At 47.0% G+C, this 14,715-nt stretch overlaps 1 pseudogene; it reads left to right on the top strand.

Moving 5' to 3' along the window:
* Positions 1-4,061: 4,061 nt before the first annotated feature.
* Positions 4,062-14,646, top strand: LOC120844081 (annotated as a pseudogene).
* Positions 14,647-14,715: the final 69 nt, after the last annotated feature.

Here is a 14,715-nt window from a genome sequence, read left to right as displayed (position 1 = left end):
CGCCAAGCGCGTGTCCCTCGTCTTGCCAGATATATCCTCCCGCACTGACACCAATCGTGACGTCTTTTTCTGACCTTATCGAAAATAGGGAGAATGCGCGTGCACAGCTTTGATAAGCGCTGAAGATGCGCGAGAGCGGAGATTCCGAAAACTAATTTTATGACGTAACGTTCCGGGGAAAGGGGCTTCAACGGCACTTTGAAAAGGGTATTCTGTAAAGGATATTATGTACCCTTGGTGCGCCAAATTAGAAAAAGAATTATCTCGATATTCGTAATCCTGAAGGTCAAGCAAGGAGCCACAAGACCAAGCTCCGGGGTTTCAGCGTGCCCGCCGAGCAACGCGCTCAGTCTCGTAGCTCTGGCTTCCCTCGCACTTAATCATAAGATACCCGTCTGTCAAGTTCCCCAAGGAAATGACAACATGGCAGGTATTTCACAGGCTAGTACAAAAACCAAACACGCGTACATTTCCGGCAGTTGTAGATGGAGTGTGAGGTGTTTCTTACTTACCGCCATACGCCGGGTCCAGACCTATCTCCTTGGCAATCGAGGTCCAGGCGTTGTTGCGCATCGTGTTCGTCTTGTAGTTGCCGCTGTGTTTGTTGTACAGCCACGGGTACCTTTCGACTCGCTGGATGAGGTCGATAATCTTCGCTGGCGTGTTGAAACAGTCGTTGACGAGCTCCGTCAGTTGCTGGCTTGTAAGCTTCCTTGGACTTTTCTTGTTCCGTTTGTGATGCTTTTGAGGACTCCGCTTCTTCGGGGAGCTGGTGGCTTGATCCCTCGAATCATCAGAGTCCGTTATTTGCGACATCCCACCATAGGTAGCAATTGCGTCCATCCTTCAGAAGAAATCGGGAGCAACTGCGCGTCCTTCGTTCTGCTTTCTCTGGTCCGCGTTCGCCTCGCGCGAAAAGCCCTCGCCTCCTCACCTTCGTGTCGTTCCCTTTCCCGTTTCGGGACTTGAAAAACGGTGGAGGCCTTGAGCGATTGACCGACAGCCAACAGAGCGTGTGAGTGGCTCTCCGGACCCACGTGATAAGCAGAGCAAGGCCGCCGTGGAGGAAGCGAGGGGGAGATTTGACGGAGGGAAGTTTCCCCCCGGGAAGAATTGACGGAGGGAAATTTCCCTCCGACGGCCGGAAGCGGATCGCGGCAGAGCGCGGCACGATTTGTCGGTGTGCGGGTTTTGTAGTGTCCTGTTTGGACACCCCTTAAGCCGTTGGGTGGCGTCGGGTTTCGGGCGTTCGCCGTTCGCCTCTTCCTCCGTCCACGAAGTCCAAGGCCGGAAATTGGCCTGGTTCACTGTCATTGCGAACGAGCTGCTTTGTTCGCAGACGCCGGACGCGCCGCACGTTGGGGCGCCAGATGTGGGATTCTAGTTTACCCCAAAGTCCTCAGTGAGGCAAATACCCACTCCGTAACTCGTCGGATGCAATAAAGTGGGTTTCGACTTACTTTGCTGATCGCTGTGAGGCAACACCCACTCCGTAGTCCGCTGCTATGGCGGCTACGGCCGGGTCCGTCCGTTGCCTGCCGTTAGGCTCCGGTGGACGGGAGACCACGCCCCACGCTTTGCGCCCGTAGGCGGAACAAAAGAGAAATGATCGGTTGGCGCTGCCTTAATTGACAGGATCACCAGGAGAAGGGTCCGCGCTGCCGTAACAGGCAGGATCACGGAAAAGGGGAGCAGTAAAATAACGATGAAAGCTCCGTCGAGCGTAGCCCCCCTAACCAAGAGCCCCGGCCACAGGTGGGTGCGGGAAATGGACGCCCGGGGAGGCCGGTAGAAGGTCACTCGAAAACGGGACGCGTCCATAATCACTCCCAAGGGTGTGCCGATGGCGCGTTCACCCAAACTGGGCAAGGGAGAGCCGGCCGCTTCGGGGAATTCGGCCTCGTGGTTCCTTGTATCCGGGAGGCCGACGCCATTGGTGACGACGACTCCCACTGCAGGCTTGAAGCTAGGCCTAGATAGGGATAGAGGGAACCCCATGATTCCCACAACTTCCAACATATGTTTATATCTTTAAATTCCAGTGTGAGGTCGAGGAACATGATGGACCTCTTTAGAGTTATTTCATGTGCTGTGTTTAGAGACGGACAGTACTGCCCTCGGATATGTCTCGAGTGCATAGTGGTGATATCGATAGCCTTTTCATTTTATGAGCAAAAGGCATGAAATGAGTGCGATAATGACAGAGAAGGCTTGCGGGTTGCCAAACCGACAAAGGTCACCTAGCTTTCCCCTGCAAAGAGCCGAGAAATACTTTAGACCATCTGTAGACCTGTAAAGACCTGTAAAAACCTATAAGCGTTGATTAAGCCAGGGATAATGCCATTTTGGGTATTGTTTGATTTCCCATTGGTTTTAAGCATCCCGTTATCGCCTTCTGTATTATGACTGTACATCACTCAGGTGTGCCTCTTGATCTTAGTATTGAGATTTGTGTAAATTAGGATCTCCCAAGGCATTCCAGGTTTCTCTCTCTCCCTTACTTTTTGTGGCGGTGCTTATTTAAAGGGGCACTGACACCCCAAAGGTCGTATTTATTTTTATTGTCTAAAACGATGCAAGTTGCAGTCATAGACACGCAAAAAAAACCGCATCGCGAAAAAAAAATTTTCCCGCGCGCGCGCGCGCCTTTTTATTTTTGGCGTTTGATTTTCCCGCCTCTCGCCTCCTCGCTTCTTTTGATCGGTGACGTCAAAAATCAGGAAATTTAGAAGCTTTGTAGGCGACATCTCTATAACATTTAATTACGGCAATCCTCAATCATGTCTTTTAACGCAATTGCGAACGCACTACGGCCCTTCTTTTTGAAATACCAAAAATCGGGAGTTCGTTGTGGTGCCGTCTCCTGGATTTGTATCCTCCAACGGAAAACAGGCGACACCGCTCAAAACCGGTCCGCCGAAACGCCGCCGCTCGCTCCTTTCCTCCTCGCTTTGGGTCGCCATGGCAACAGCAGGGAGTGGTGAAAGAAAGGGGACTCTCAGGTCTCCGCAATTTTTGACGTCAAGGCACCGGCGCCGATCGCGCGGGAACTTCGAATTCGGCATTTGGAAATTGTTTTTTCACTTCACAAATACTGAATTCCCAAATTTCAAATTTTGAGGGTAATGTCCCGGTATCGTTTTCAATCGTTTCGGATAATAAAAAAAATATGATTTTGTTGTGTCAGTGCCCCTTTAAAGACTTTTTGGAAAATAAAAACTTCAGCTGTGTTTGTGACATTTCGGTGTAAGTGTCCTTTTTTACGTAGAGTGTCGGGGTTTATGCCAGGTTGCACAGCTAGTTTATTTTTGAAAGGGCTTTATTTTAGAATGCATAACCGTAACTGAAAGGTAAAATATGAAAACATGTGTTGCAATATGTCATTCTCGAAAGTAAAAATGAACACTGACTAACATAGCCCAACGAAAGCACTTGGACATTCTTAAATCACATGTTATGTCAAACATTGTTCTCTTATTTAAACACGTTTTGCAGTACACTACCTCTAGTTGTATTTCGTAACATATATATTAATATACACAAAGGCCGGCCATATTTGGGACAATAATATGCAGCTATACTCCGTTCCACTTTTGGTCCGACCGCAGCGGACAATACGAGGCGATAGGGCCAATCAAGCAGCAACAAAAATGCACTTTTCGCACCTGATTGGGTCCCCTGGTGACGCACTCCGTGACGTTGCACCTTTGCCGCTATTTTATTGGTTCTGTTGTTTCGTAGCGTACGCTGCGCTCGGAGTTAATGTGAAATGGAGTTTAGACAATAATATACTGTAAACAACCTTTTATTCGTGGGCTTAATATTTCGCGATTTAGGTCAATCTAAAGTTTCGGAATAATTCGCAGGTTCTAATTTTCGCGACGCGGTGGGATCTCAATATAGATTCCAAAGTGTTGATATTATACCGGAATTGTTCGCGGGACCCCTCTTTCGCGAATTGTACGCGATTTGCGGAAATTAGGTCCTCGCGAAAATTAAGTTGTTTACAGCATATACAAAAAAGACGTGGCGAAGTTTGTTACTGAGGTATTCCAGACAAAATGAAAGTAGTTGCTGTTGCAAGTTATGACTACACTGTAGGTCACAAAAAAGGTGAGCACGCAGGCGAGCTCGTGAAAAGTGGACATACCTTGACTTAAGACAAGGAAGCAAAAAGAAAGGCACGTCTCCGAACACACAGCTTTTTTTGGATAAGCTGTACGTTGACCGCGTCCCTTTTACGTATCTTGTTTCCTCCCTGTCTCAGGGTAAGTCATATCAACCGAATGTTTCTTGGGTTCAACAGAGCAGGCGTCTTTGTCCCGGTCGTCTGCTTGCTTCTGCGCCTTCATTACGTGCCGGGACCCCAGAAACGCTGGTAACAGGAGCTCTTTATGTGCAGCCATCAACCGCGCGATTCTGGCTTGCTCCGACATGTTGCTTTAAAGAAGGCGCGAAGCGCGCATCCCGCATTCCTTGCAATATTGAAACAACGTTCTCTCCAATTAACTCTTAAATGTATTGCAAAAGGACACAAAAAGTGGTTTGTTTTAACAACGCCAAATATAGTTTCTATTCTTTTTCAATACTTTCACCTGTTTTAGAACAGTCGCGACGGCCAGCGACACACAGGATTGGTTGCCGTTCCTTAACTAAATGCAGAAAATGCTCCCCGCGTCATACTAAATACTACGCCGTGTTCCGCGCGTAGGGACGCCTCGGGGACCGCGTAGCTCCTTCCGCTCGTTGGCGGTTGGCTCCGGACGTCACTCAAACGTAGCGGCGTCAAAGTGGGCAGAGCCGCCACGTGAGTATTGCTAGGATACTTTCCTCCTTTCCATTACGTCATTTCAGTGTACCTTTTCTCAAATGTTGAACTTCGCTATCCTGGAGACCGAGCAGTATCCTCTACCTCGTGTAGATGAGCTATTTTCAGTATCTCGGGAAGTCAGAAGCTTTCGAAAATCGATTTCAATCGTGCGTACCAGCAGGTCGAAATTGATGAACAGTCCAGGCGCCCTCTAACGCTTAACACCCACAAGTGGTTGTATGTTGTCAATGGAATTCCATTCGGAGTGGCCTCTGCGCCACTCTGAAAGGGAGCTCGTTCGTTGCTCGGCGCCATTCGTTGCTCTGCGCCAGCGATATTCCAAAGGATTACGGATCACGTGCTTCGAGACCTCGACGGCGTCACGTGCTATATTGACCATATCTTGGTTACGTGAAAAACACAAGCGGAACATCTAAAGAACTTGGAAGTTGTGTTGAACCGAATAATGGAACGCGGAATCCCTGTCAAGCCTTCCAAGTGCGAGTTCTTCCGCGACCAGTTGCGGTACCTCGGTCACAACAACAACAACGGTGTTCAACCTGCTGACGAGAAGGTTTATGCGATAAGGAACGCGCCAATTTCGACCGATAAGCGTCAGCTGCTTTCGTTGCTCGGATTCGAGAACGATTACGGAAAGTTCATACCGCACTTGTCGACCCTCCTTCATCCCTTGAACGCGCTGTTACGATGTGTTGTACCCTGGAGTTGGAGTAGGCAATGCGAAGCGGTCTTTCAGAGTGTCAAGAAGCTGCTGTCGTCAGCACCAATACTGAAGCACTACGATCCGAACGCTCTCTCCAACTATCATGCGTCGCGTCTGTGAACGGTGTGGGCGCCGTTTTGTCACATATCGGGAAGACGGAACGTGACGTCCAGTTGCGTACGCTTCACGTACCTTGTCAAAAGCTCGACCTTTTTTTCGCTGTGTTTTCCGAACCAGGACCAAGTCATCCGGGGATAGATATGCTGTGCATTCAGGAGCTCTGTATCAAAATGCCGCACGCTGTTGGGAATGCAATATAGACACTCTTGCTCGTCCTCGTGCGTCATCCAGGTGGCGCTGAACGTTATTGTCGGCAAAATCTCCTCCCCTATTCCCCCACGTTACGGATTATGAGCATTCCTGAGGAATCACCGCCGTTCTACCACGAATAAGTTGAAATGGTGTGTAAGTGGTGCTTGACTGCTTCACGGTATTTATTGCGAACGCGGCATAGGGAATAAAAGTGTCCCAATTAGTGTTCTTGACATTTACGTACGAATAAAGAATGCCAGCAATTGTTCTGTTAGCTCCCTCAACCAACCCGTCCGGTATAAGGAGCTCCTTTTGCATGAGTTATGCCTTGAGATCCTAGCTCCTGTGAAACCACGGCAGAGGTAAAAGCTACACCTCGATCAGTGATGATCATCCGTGGCACTCCCAGTTGCTGGAAAAGCTGGGTTCTAAGAAACCGCGCCACTTCTTTGGTTGAGGTACTGGCCAGGGCACATAACTCTACCCATCTGGTAAGATGACCTACCACCACGAGAATGAAGCGATTACCGTCCGATTAACGTGGAAAAGGCCCGAGGTGGTTGATTCCCCACACCTCGAACGGAACCTCTGGTGGCGGTATGGGGTGAAGTTCACATGGCTTTGTTGTTTTTGGTGACTTGCGTTGCTGACATTCTGAGCAAGAGGCTGCGTTGCTTGCCCCATTCTTTCGAGGCCCGGACCTCCAGTATTTTTCTAATTTCTTCTGGAGAGTTTTGTTACGGCCTAGATGCCCCACCGTAGAGTCGTCGCGGTAAAGACGCAGTACCCATCCGCGTAGTGAAGACAGGATAACAGGGCACCCAATGTTTAGAGCTGGAACTGCGATGGAAAACTAACCTGGCACGAATCTGGTACGTTCTTCGTAGGAAATTAGTCGTGGGCGCTATGTCAGTCCTTTAAAGTCGAGACATGATGTCCTGGATTTCACAATCTTGTTCCTGGCCTGCGCTCAAATTGAATGTAGGCGCAAAAAGTAAGCATCGTGGTCAGGAGAATCCGGCATGCCTTTTATCAAGTGACAAAGTGGACAGTCCGTATCTTGATGTTCTTTGCCAATCCGATGAACAATTTGAAGTTATGTAATTGAAGTAAAATCGATCAACGAGCCAGTTTGGCTTTCAGATCTTTCTTGCTTTGGAGCCAGGTCAAGGTTGAGTTATCAGTCGGAACTGTGAAGTGTCGTCCGTAGAGATATGGCCGGAAGTGTTGCACCGACCGGACACTCAAGTTCTGACGAATGATACTGCATCCGTCAGACGGCGAATTGCGTATGAAACAACACGCTGCGTGTCGTCGTACTTGTATTGCAACAAAACAGCATCGAGTCCCTCTCCACTGGCATTAGTGTGAAGATAGGTCGCCTTAGCAGGGTCAAAGTGGGCGAGAATCGGGGCACTCAAAAAAGCGCTCTTCAGGTCTTTCCTCTGTTGTTCATCTCCAAGGCACGTTCTTGCGTAGCAGACGGGTCATTTGAGCCGCACGGCCCGCTATGTGAGAAATGAATCGGCGAAAGTATGATGCAAATTTATGGAAATTGTTATCTCTTTTAAGGATGTTGGAACAGGATACTCTGTGAGGGCTTGAAGCTTGACTGGATCTGGCGTAATTTCTCTTTTTGATACAGCGTGTTCAAGGTAGGTTACTTCATTAAACCGAAATTAACTTTTCTGGTTTCAGGCGCAGATTGCAGAGGAGAACGAATCTATTACTAATGTGAGTCTTTCGAGCTGTTCGTCGAATGTGCTTTCATACATAATTACGTCATCTAGGTATACGAGTGCCGGGGTCCACTTCAGGTGGCCTAGCACCCTGTCCGTTAGCCTCTGAAAGGTTGTAGGTGCATTACAGAGCCCAAGAGGCCTTCTCGTAGACTGGTGGAGTTCATCCGTTGCAACAAACGCAGATTTTTTTGCATGCTTGGGGTCCAGCGTTACCTGCCAGTATCCTGACAGGAAATCCGAGGTGGTGAAATACTCTGATCCCTGTAGTCAATCCAGGATCATCCAAGCGAGGTAAGGGCACCATCCTGTTTTGTAAGGCTGTTGATTTTTTTATAGTCAACACAAAACCGGATGGCACCATTTTTTTTCGGACAAACACTGCAGGAGAGGACCATGGGCTTGATGAAGGAATGACCACCCTTTTATGAAGCACGTTATTAACTTGCGTGTGAATAACAGTCTGTTCAGATGGAGCAAATCTACTCTGTGACCTGTGAATAGGTCGACTGTCTCCAGTGTTAATAAAATGCTCGACTAAAGACGTGCAGCCGAGTTCATTTGGTGCGTGGCAGCTACGATGACGTTGAAGGAGCTGTCGAAGCGCTGTCATCGGTTCAACATCAAGGCGAGGATTTACATAGCATTTCTCCCACGGAAGACTGGATATGTCTGCCTGTGAGTTGAATTCAAGTGCGACGTTATTTACCTGCACTTCAGGGCAGAAGGGCTGGGCGGTTCCGACTTGTTGCCCAGGTTTTAGCGTGGCGTCGTTCAATCCAATATTTACAGCCAAGAGATGACGAAGTTTCCTCGCAGAGAAGATGCCAAAGTTTGGGGAGAGGCAAACTCGTGTCCAGGTTTAGCATGAAGGAGAGGTTCGTAAATAACGCCGCCGCTGAACCTCTGGTCGGGCGAATTCACTGGAATCCACGCAGCAGAGCTCGGGGGTATGGTGACCGTTTTGCGCACATAAACGTTGCTTGTCACAGGTGTGATACTTGCTGTGTCAGTGCACAGTAAAGCTCGAAACACGTTTTGGACGTGGTTTAGCGGATCTCTCAGATGTGCAGTTGTGCCATTCCATACGCTCAAGATAACTCGAGCTGCACCAAGATGTAGCGTGTGCCTTGATAAGAACTTACTGTGATCAATTATCGATGTTGCGGTTATGGTGTCTCTTGAATCCGGAAACTCATTATTAAGAATGTTATTTTTACGGAACCACTCGTAGCCAAGCACTACAGGGCAAACGGAGTTCTCGAGCACCAGGAACACCACTGGTGATGTACTCTTAACTGTTCTCACTTGAAAAGTAAGAACACCAAGAGTGAATTGAAGTGCCGTTGACAGTGAAAAATCCAAGTGACGTCGGACGAAGACGTGCGTCCGGTAAAACCAGGGATGATGCCAGAACGTTCACTGCTGCTCCAGTGTTAAGAAGATCATCTTGGTAGCCAATGCATTCGATCCAAACAGTTACTGAAGAAAGCGCCGTGCTCGCTCCGCCGTTAACCTTGGAGGCTTGACCAGTGGCCTCAGACCTGGCTGTTGTTGTAGAGGATTGTATTTCTTTCTAACATGCCGCCCTTTTGGAGCCGAAGATAAGGAAATGGTGGTAATAATTGGCTCTTGCAGATGCCCAGTCCTCTGCACAAACTATGTGGTCCCTAAAGCGGTTGCCGCTTTTAGAGCTTGATACAGAGCATATTTGACGTTTGGAGGTCATGAAAGACGTACAAATACTTGAACGCCTGCATCAGTTATTGCGTCTATAAACACGGAGGTACCAATCTTGTCCTCTGCGTCTGTCGGGGCTCCAGGATGGGCATTTACAATCAAGTGCTGGATGTCGGCAGGGTTTCTTGAGAGCGCTGACGGCGTAAACTCAACTCCGAGCTGTGCACTTGTTAGAGATGTCTATCACCAAAACGTCCTTCCAGTGCTTCACATAGGGCCGGGAATGATTGATGGGTACCATCAAATTAGTAAAGTACGTCTAGAGCTAGTCCTTACAACTGAGGGACGAGCGCGTGAACTTTGTTGTCGTCGGTCCAGCCGTTGGCTTTTGCAATAATTTCAGCCTCGTACAGATAAAGGTGAACTGGTACGCTGCCGTCGAAGGGTTTTAACTTCAGTGACGGACTTGCTCGGGAACCTCAATTCACATTCCTCAAGGGGCTAACTGTATAAATGATCTCACCTCTATCCAAAGCCGTTGGACAGTTGTTGACTTCATTCACAGACATCCCCAAAGCGGCTCGTTTTAGCCCTTTACGTCACTCTGAAAAACATTCAAGCCAGTTTGAAGGTGTGCTAGCGGCGTTGGAACGCTCATGGAAAAGCCGTTCCCAGCTGCTCGCTGCGAAGTGTTGCCGGAGTGGGACGTAAGGTGCGGTGGATTCGCCATCGAAGTTTAGAAGTGATCCCACCACTGCCACTAAAAATTTTACAGGCTTACTGGAGTCAGCTTCAGCTTCGGCTAACGGAATGCCACTTAACGTTTCACCAGGGGGCTATGTTGCGCTTTTTGCACTCCCAGCTGGAGACTAGGGAGAAGGAAGTGACGCCAACAACGCAGCAAATGCAGATTGGCTGTTGATTTTGTTTTCCTCTGTCAACATCCAATCTGCGTTTGCTCTAGTCGTTGACGTCACTTCCTTCTTCCCAGTCTCCTGGGAGTGCAAAAATCGCAACATAGCACCCTAGGGCACCATCTTACTTCTTGTCTTTCTCTTTGTCTGCCTCTTACAATACGTTCATGAAGCCTAAAGTTAGGCTGCCACAACGGGCAACCTGTCTCCCGATTGTAGATAAGCACTTTAGCCTGTGCAGTAGAACCACTAGCCTGGGGACTTTAACGTGCACCACGCGGTAGTGATACACGACCGCTCGCCGGTACAATGCTCACCCAGATTGAAACGGGCAGGGTTGGGGTTGAACACTGGACCCCTTGGTTCTGCAGCGCGAGCTTTCGAACTATGTGCTCCGAGCTGGTGTACGCTAAAACTACTGAATTCTGTGAAAGTGGCGTCAAGCTCCCCGTACAATCCCCATTTTGGTTCATGAAGGAGCGATTCCTCTTTGACCTCTTTTTTTTTTTTTTTTTTTTTGGTGAGCCAATCTAAATTCTGTAGTGATGGGTAGCTTCATAAGAACGTTAGTTTTATACCGAAAGTTTACTATCCACACAGCGGCGAAGCAAGAGTAAATCTTCGTACCGCCACCACGCTCGGTGTCGTTGCTTAGAGGCAATAAAGAATACATTTATTGTTCTCAAATACGCAAGATAAATATCAATGTAACAGATGCGTGGACATGGATGTGATTGATAAGCTGATTGCATGCACACTGTCAATTGCACTTATATTGGGGAGTAACTCCTTCAATGCGATGATTATGCATGGCTATCTTGGTGTGACTGGTTTAGAACGAATTAAAGACACTGGATCCTGGGAAAGTAGCACCATTCCCTTCCCTGCCAGCTATCCCGACACTAGGATACAGACGACAAAAACATCAAAAGGTGATTGGCTGATGAAGAAAAGTGCATTTACATATTTAAAAATTCCGCGGCGCTAGACCGCACCCCGTAAATTTACATCTTACTTGGCGAAAAACTGTCGTGGGGCGCATGAAAAACTTCTTGCCACTCACAAGAAAAACAAACAAAAAAAAAACGAAATTGTCGACGCCTGAGGAACTCGTATTCGCCTAGGGTCCAAAGTTGATTTTTCAGGTGGTCGGCCATCTTTTCCTTGTAACGTCCGCAGCATTAGAAACATGGGACTAAAACGCTGGTGTTAAACAGCGGTCACACTCTCACAAAACTTTTCGGGCTAGGATTACTATGGGCTTGGCGAAACGATTGCACACACGCTTTTGAGAGTGGAAGCGTGTCCGAAACATCTGTGACACAAGTGCCCGAAAATCGCGCGCGACTTCACACCCGTCGAACATACGCTGATTTGTCTCTGGGAAGGCACAGTGGGGACAACAGTCAGTCGTGCTGACTCCCCAACGCTCGCGTCCCCACATTGTTTTATCACCAAAAGACGAGAAAAGTCCCCTGCAAAGAGGGCAGTAATGTCCTTTTCCCGATGTTCTCCTTTTTCTTTCCCAGTGACGTGCTCTTCCTACACTAGCTAAAGTTTTCAACTACAGCTGAAACACGCAGTCGCCTATTGAGGCTGTCTAAAGTCGGGCTGAATAAACAGAGACACGTTATCATGTTCTGTTTTTCGGCTTGCGGAAACGTCTGTGGTGACCTCGACCAATTCGTCGTACGAGGCACTTTTAGCCGAGTATTAATGATATTCAATAAACAGCTGTCTTGTTTTTTGTATGGGAGGCTTTTAACGATAACTAAGCAAACTGCGGATCCTGGTTTTTCTTTCTTCATTTGTATTTTTGTTTCTTGAGTGACCCATAAATGGCTTGACGTCTCCTTAGTGGTTCACTTATCTATGCCAGATAGATTGCTGAAAGCCTATCTTACATGAAATACAAGATTGTTATTTCTGGAATCGTGCCTCGCCCGAGGGGCCCCCGAGTACACTGAACGTCGGACGGCTGAACGGCTACACAGAAGGCTCCAAAAGCCCGGCCAAAGTGACACCCACCACCGCCGTATATCTACCAGCCTTTGATACCTGCCTTGTCGACTACAACAACTGCGGAGTCGCTTCTACTTGGCAGCATTAAATTTTTTTTTTCAATTATATATAAAAATACGGGTCTATTGTTCACGTTAATGTCTAAAGCCTAGCCTAAATACGTAGTACTTTTTATTCTGCGCTTTAGCCAGGCATTTGACCATGCTGAAGGTGAATTCTTTGTAATAAGTCTGAATGGGACATGTTAGTTGATGAGTTGGCACAAAATGATAATAATGATATTTGTGTATGTTTATACCGTCGAAACTTAGTCAGCCTCAATGGGCGTCACCTCTCTGATTCGCGCGGAAGGGGACCGCATTTTATCGTGTTCAGCCTGCTATACATTTTGTTTCATTGATTTATGTTATTAAAACAAATACATTGACATGGAGAGCATCAGATTGCAGAACAGTACAATAAATAAAACGTATTTCTATTATTTGTTTTGCGGGAAAGGACTTTTTGTGAGGAATGTGCTTTTGCGAGAAACTATACACTATAAAAATAGCTAACACACATATAATAGAAAATTTATATTTTTCTACAGAAAATATTTGTAAAAAGTGAAAATGGACTTTTTTACCCGAGTAAACTGATCATACCTGTTTAGGTTACAGAGCAGAAAATTTCTTGAAACGAAAATAATTTTCATTATTATAACAAAACAATAAAAGAGATTGTCTGTTTTATAACAGAATTTCGCGTGAAATAAAACTGACATAATATATCTCTCTCCAATTGAGAAAAAATGATGGTGTTGGTCATAAAACAGTATTTGTTGCGTACATTACAGTGCATTACTTGCCTCCGCGTCTTTCGTATTGTTTAGGGGATGTACCACTCGTTGAAATCGGAATGGCCGATAACCTTCGTAGTGAATTCTCCAGGGTTTGAGTTCAAAGCAAGGTAATCATGCCGCAACAAAATTTTGATTGCACTTGAAGGGATTCGTACGCTGACCAAGCTTAGAATATACGGAGCTGCAGAATGGGGCAAACTTATATAATGCTCCACAGGTCGGCTGTTGTCGGCATTGTTTTCAACCCGTCCCAAGACAACACGAGAAAGATGACTTAACTGTATTGCTAATAATTTGTGTGTAATTCTCATGAAAATATTCTTCGGCTTGTTGCTCGTCTGTTTCCCAAGTTTCGATAAAAGAAATTGTGAAGTCCTGAACCGTATCGAATGAGTCCCTTACAAAAATGAACACTGAGTTTCAATAGCTGTCACGGCGAATTCCGTCGGGACGGCGGCAGCCCCAATCTACGAGTCATGGCCAGCGACGACCTTCATTTCGTCAACTCATCGTCCCCTCGAGCCACCGGATTTTCCAGAAAAGTTTCTGTGTCATCTTGAAGACCGACAGATGGCCAGGCATCGAGGGACGTTTCCGGATCCGCTGCACGGTTGCCATAAAAGGGAGCTACTTCGCCTTCAGCCGCTGGGGCACGACACTCTTTTCGGCCCATACTCACGCTGCTCCATGTACCAGGTTAGTTATTTAAATCATTCAAAATGTTGCCGAACGAGCAATGTAATGCTTCTCAGAGTGTCGTGCCCAATCGACAAACGTGTGCTTTGTAGATACATGCATTTTGCTGGCTCTTGGGTGATTGCTACATTGATGTCTTTGTGCTGTGAACTATCGTTTTCGTTTTTTGAGACCTTGTTGATTTTGTCGGGTGACGTGGAGCTAAACCCCGGTCCCATGACTAAGGCACAGATTGAACAGCTTGGGAAAATTGAGACCATTTTGTTGGAATTTGCAATCTGGTCAAATGACTGTTTTGGGAAAGTTTCCTGGTATTGAGGCAAAACAAGCTGATCTTGAGAGGAAGTTTGATACCATAAGCTTGAAAACTAATGATATTAAAAAACGTGTTTTGCAGATTGAAGGAAGTGGCAGGAAATTAGAAGCAAAATTAGATGATCTTGAAAACAGAAGCAGGAGGACAAATTTGGTATTTTTCGGAGTTCCCGACAACTCTCGCAGTGAAACGTAGGAAGAATCGGAAAGGCTGATCACAAAAATCTGCAAAGACGTGTTATCGCTCGATGTTTTAATTGAAAGAGCCCACCGATTGGGGAAACACAAAAGATGGGAAAAACAGACCAATTGTAGTCAACTTCCCGGGTTGGAAGGTCAAAGAGTCTGTGTTGCGAAGTGCTTTTAAATTCAAGAATACTTCATTCAGTGTCTCCGAGGATTTTAGTCTTGCAGTCCAAGAAAAGAGGCGTCAACTTTGGAATTATGCGAAGGAGAAAAGGCAGAACAGAGAGAACAAGGTTCATTTAAACCACGATAAACTGGTTATCAATGGACAGACGTTTATCTGGGACAGCGAAGCGAGACAACCTGTTTTATATTGGGCGCCTGGCCAACCAAGGGAACACGAATGACGGGTCGGAAAGCCTAAAGATGGCCCAAGCAATCATGAGGCTACAGCTACAAAACAGGCGCCTTCAGTA

Source organism: Ixodes scapularis, unplaced genomic scaffold, assembly GCF_016920785.2.
Source record: "Ixodes scapularis isolate PalLabHiFi unplaced genomic scaffold, ASM1692078v2 PGA_scaffold2__306_contigs__length_199485367, whole genome shotgun sequence".
Taxonomy (NCBI): domain Eukaryota; kingdom Metazoa; phylum Arthropoda; class Arachnida; order Ixodida; family Ixodidae; genus Ixodes; species Ixodes scapularis.
The sequence above is the reverse complement of the archived record's forward strand: the minus strand, read 5'-3'. Positions and strand labels throughout refer to the sequence as shown.